The sequence below is a fragment of the Ipomoea nil genome, unplaced genomic scaffold (assembly GCF_001879475.1).
Source record: "Ipomoea nil cultivar Tokyo-kokei standard unplaced genomic scaffold, Asagao_1.1 scaffold3069, whole genome shotgun sequence".
NCBI classification, from domain to species: domain Eukaryota; kingdom Viridiplantae; phylum Streptophyta; class Magnoliopsida; order Solanales; family Convolvulaceae; genus Ipomoea; species Ipomoea nil.
The window spans coordinates 3,443,785-3,449,784 of NW_017619497.1; positions in this window are offsets into that span (position 1 = coordinate 3,443,785).

Consider the following 6,000-nt stretch of genomic DNA (forward strand, 5'->3'; position numbering starts at 1 on the left):
AAGAGAAAATATAAAGAACTTTAAACATATATTTGAAACATAAATGCTAACAAATCATCTCAGATGATTATGCATTTGATGTTGTAGGTGGTGCACTCGATGTTGTAGGTGGTGCATTTGATGTTGTAGGTGCAGCAGTATCTTGGCCAGCTTTTAAATCTGCGTTATTATTTCTTTTTTTTGTTACTGCACTTACAATTGAAACATAAGTATCCAATAATAATCGTCCCAATTATAACCATAAATAGGATCAACACAATATATAATTTGATCCATGGGGTTATATGGAAAGAATCAGATGGAGTTGAAGATTGAGTTGGGAAAGAATCAAATGGGGTTGAAGATTGAGTTGGGAAAGAATCAAATGGGGTTGAAGATTGAGTTGGGGCAATTTCATATGGAAAAATCATTGACACAACGTTTTGTTGGGACGTTGTTTAAAGGAATGACTACAGTAATTGAGAGATTAGAGAATTTGGATTTTTTTTTGGACTTGAAAGGACTATATATAAGCTTGAGAGTTTACAAATGTAAGATAGTAAACTATCCAAAAAAAAAAAAAAAAAAAAAAGTTGCCTAATAATAGGAATATTAAGTTTTGGTATTACTTTCCCTTCTAAATTCCTAATATTATTATTCTTTCAAAAGGTTGAACCCCAATTCTAAAGGCCCCCCACACTCCTCCTAATATTATTATTATTACTATAGTTTTACACGCGCACTACGCGAATGGTTTAATACTCAATGATTATATTTAAATATAAGTATTTTAAAATATATCAATGCAAGATTATATAGGAGAAATTCATACATAGGTAATTGAATGTCGAATTTGTTTATTTAAATATGTAACTCAAAGTATATGAATGCAATATAATATAGGAGATTCATTATAATTGTTACTGAAATAAATGTTTGCAACTTTGTAAAATCGATAGGCTAAACACTTAGTCTAAAAACGATAGTCTAAATAAATACTACTTATAAATACTACTTTTAGTTTGAATTTTTCTAAGTATTCTTAATTCTCTTTTGAGTAGCATTGTCATTGTCTTCATCTTCACTATTTGTCATTTTTTTTTTTTGTTGGCAGTGTGTTATTTGCAATTGGGTTATTGTTGGTAGCATAAATGAAAACGTCATACAATGAGATTATGGTGTAGGAAGCTGTAGATTTTCCTTATTGGGTATATGACTGAGATCTTAGTTGTACTATGAATTCTTGATCTTGAAAGTCTTTGTTGATATTTTGTAGTGGTAATTTTTCTCCTACATATTTCATGTGGAAGTATTAAATAAAATATTAATATTTATTATATTTGTATAAGGTTCATGGGCGTGAGTATTATTATTATTGATGTTATTATTTGTATAACCTATAGTTAGTTAATATGTGGTGATAGAATTAGTTTGAGATTGTATCCTAATATATAGGAGTGTTTAGAGGTATACTGAGATATACACTCTTGTATTCTCATCTTCTGTAACTGTTTTTTAAAAAAAAAAAAAAAAATTGTTTACTTGATAGTAACAACAATAACTCTGCAGGTAGTTAGAATACTGATGCTGCAACGTGTCCAATTTATCAATAATTTTCATATCCATTTTGCACATTTTATTTTTTAAGTTCATATTTTTAGAATTAATATGAATGAGTTGTAATACTTGATTTTGCGTGTGTGCGTGTGTTTTTAATTTTTTTTTTTATTGAATTGATACTAACCTTGGTGTTAAATTACTTTGTGCATAAACTTTTTTTTTTTTTTAAATAGTGACTACATTTGATATACCAAGTAATTTTGTTGTAAAGATTGATGCTGATTTTGCCATAATCTAAGCAGGTTGAGTCTAGTAGATGAAATGAATTGTAAATTTATATTAGTTCTAATATATTTAATGAATGCAAAATAAGTATTTTACATAGAGCATCAATGAATGAATTAACGGTGGCTATTCTGAAATTTTTTCATTTTATAGGTTTGCCAAATTGATTGCAGTATGGTTGTAGTTTCGACATCTTTTCAATGCATCAAATGTGTTATGATGTTCTATTGCCCTACATTGATAGTTTAATAATGAGTTTTAAATGTAGCTACGTAAGATAATGATATAATTAACATTTACATATTATTATCAACATCAAAACATATTAGTCATTTAGGTGGTCCGTTCGGAGTTCATTTGGTTCAATCATTATTGTGAATGAGTTATTGTGAAATGTGAATATAGAAATCCATAGTTTAAGGAATAAGATTAGATAAAGTAGTAAAAATTTGAACATTTTAAATATGATGTAATCCAAAGATATTACGAGTTAGTTTCCCGCTTCAATTTGTTGGGTTATTTTAATATTCTTGGTCAACAATTCCCCCAAGTAATTTATATGATTGGCTTCAAACTATTTTTTAAATTTATTTTCATGGTCTTATTAAAATACTTGGTAAATAAATATATAATATTATTTTGTATTATAACTTTGATATTTAATTACAAGATAGTGTAAAAAGAAGATAATGGACAATGGTTTTCAAAAAAAGATAATGGACAATGTAGTGAATATAATCCATTGATGAATTTGAATGTAAAGAATTTTTGCATGGGAGAAAATAAAAATAATATAACTAATAAATTATTTCTCTTATTTAATTTATTAATAATGAATATTTTTTTTTTTTGAATAAAGGCCTTATAGACACATAATTTTAAATTAAAGAAATGCATATGTATTATTTTTTGTTGTGGCAACTAATTTATTTGATTTAATAAGAATAAAATAGATTAAGAAAGTTAATTATGCCAACTTTGATTGGGATGATGTTTGAACCTAAGACATTTCTTATTGAAATTAATGAGTAAGTTAACGGAGAATATAATTTTTAACAAAGAAGTTAACAGTGTGTGGGTGTTTAAGGGAATAAAATCATATAATTAAGGGAGAAGTGTCAAATAGGCTAATCTACTATTACCAAGTGCTCAATTTCTACCACGAACTAAATTAAAGGCTCATTAGCCACACTTACCTGCTAAATTTGTTCAATTGACTTTTTTTGCAGGTTGCTAACAGGTTACTAATCTAATTATTAAAAAAATAATTAAAAATTAAAAAAAATGGAATTTCACAAGCCTAATGACTTTTATTATTATTTTTAGTTTTTTTTAGTTTTTTTTTTTTTTTTGGTTTTATCCTAAGTTAATATTATTTAACTAGCTTAGTCCATTAAGCCTAATGACTTTTTAGCCACAATTAATTGTTTTCCCCTCTGTAGTCAACAACGATTACGAACGAAAAAAGAGAGATAAGGAGCGTTCTTCGGCCATGGCAGCGACTTGCATTGGCTATGAAATTTCGTGTTTTTTTTTTTAATTTTAAAATTATTTTAAAATTAGTTTTTTAATAATAATTGGATTGGTAACCTGTTAGCAACTTGCAAAAAAGTCAAGTGAACAAATTTAGCAGGTAAGTGTGGTTAATTAGCCTTTAGTTTAGTTCGTGGTGGGAATTGAGCACTTGGTAGTAGTAGATGGGCCTATTTGACACATCTCCCTATAATTAAGGATAAATTTATAAATCTCAAGAAAAAGTTAAAATTTTTACAATCTGAACTATATATTTTATTTAATAATTTGACGGATATGTTTTATACCCATTATAGGTCTAACTTTATCGACTCTTATATATAACGATATAAAGAATAATAATAATAATAATAATAATAATAATAATAATAATAATAATAATAATAATAATAATAATAATAATATTATTATTATTATTATTATTATTATTATTATTATTATTATTATTATTATTTAAGTAATTTAACTGAGTGCTTCTTCGAAAAGAAGAAAAAATAGAGATGGCGGCATTGATGATCCGTTACGTGAGAGGCTATATGTGCACCATTTTGATAATTGAAGGGCAATATTTACACCACTCATAATTTTAGGAGTGACATTGATAATTGGCATATTATAAAGGGGCATTTTTACAAATTTCCCTATAAAATATTGTCTGGTATGATTTTACCCCGTGAATTAGATGTTAGAATTGGAGCCCATCCCATCCTTAATCCATGTATGTCACATTACACTAAATTGGATAACATTGTTACGTACGAATAGAGTGGAGTCAAAAGACATGATTTTTTTATTTTATTTTTTTTTGGGGGGGGGGGGGGCAGGAAGAGGACAAAGCTATCCCCAACAATATCAACATCAAAATTTAAAAAAGAAAAGAAGTTAAATACTTGATATATATTCTCACTATAATTACTGAAAAATAATCATGGTGCTAGTAATTATGTGCCAAAATTGAGCTTACTTGCATAAAAAGTAATGTGTTTGACAACATAGACATATACTAACGAACTAAACACTAATAAGTATATCCGAAAGGAAAAATATAGAAAACCTTAAACTTATATATTTTGTAACCTAAATGCTAACAAATCATCATCTCAGATGACTATGCATTTGATGTTGTAGGTGTTGCATTTGATGTCGTTGGTGCTGCATTTGATGCTATAGGTGCAACAGTATCTTGACCAGCTTCTAAATCTCCGTTGTTTCTTTTGCTACCGCGCTTATAATTGAGACATAAGCATGCAATAAGAATGATTCCAATTATAACCATAATTATGATCAACACACGATGTAATTTGATCCATGGGATTATATGTGAAGAATCAGATGGGGTTGAAGATTGAGTTGGGGTAATTTCATATGGAAAAATCGTTGGAACAACGTTTTGTTGGGACATTGTTTAAAGGAATGAGCACAGTAATTGAGAGATTAGATAGAGAACTTGGATTCTTTTTGGACTTGAAAGGACTATATATAAGCTAGAGAGTTTACAAATGTAAGATAGTAAACTACCTAAAAAATAAAGTTGTCTAATAATAGGAATACTAAGTTTTGGTATTACTTTCCCTTCTAAACTCCTAATTTTATTTATTATTATTATTATTATTATTATTATTATTATTATTATTATTTAATTGAGTGCTTCTTCAAAATTCTCAAAATCATTAAAATGTAAAGGAGTTTCCAGTTTTCCATATACCAATTGTCTTTCCGCATCACAATTAGAACACTCTTTCCTAATTAAAGAGAATTCTATATATAATTTTATGTTTAATATAATAAATTTTACAAATTATAAGACTGTATTACGGATCCTCATTCATAAGTAACTCTTTTTTTGTCAGACAATGAGGTGTCCTGAGCATGCCAGTACCATATTCTCCATATGAGAGGGGTTCGAACTCCTGACCCTGGCCATATTGATTTTTCCAGATGAGAGAGGGTTCAAACTCCCGACCTTTCTTAAGGGATGAGAGTGCACAGCCACTCACGCCAACCAAGTTGATTATCATAAGTAACTTTTTAACTCTTAATATTACATTTAAGTTAATACCCAAAATGGTCCTTAACTATAGTGGTTTTTCTCAATTTCGTCATAAACGACTTTGGTGACCTAATGTAGTCTCAGACTTTTGTGGTTTTTGCTCAATTTAATCTTCCGTTTGTTATTCTCTCAAATTGGTAACAAACGGATGACTAAATTGAGCAAAAACACAAAAGTCTTGGACTACATTAGGTCACCAAAGTCAATTCGAACGAAATTGAAAAAAACCATTATAGTCAAGGACAATTTTGCGTATTAACTCTATTACATTTTCATTTAAAAATATTACATTTTTTAATTTATTAAAAGTATCTTCTTTTTTTTTTTTATCATAAATATTAAACTTTTTTAAACAATTAAATTATTTATCAATGATTAATATTACATTTACCATCAAAAGTATTATATTTTTTTAATGAGTAACAAACAATTTATTCATGATTAGTATTACATTTTTCAACCTAAGTGCTAAATTCCATCATAACCTCATACGTCTCGAGATGGACTAAGAGCATTGTTTATGTCAAAATTTCACAATGGAATAATATATTAATATTAAATACCATGAATATAAACACACTATTTCGACACCT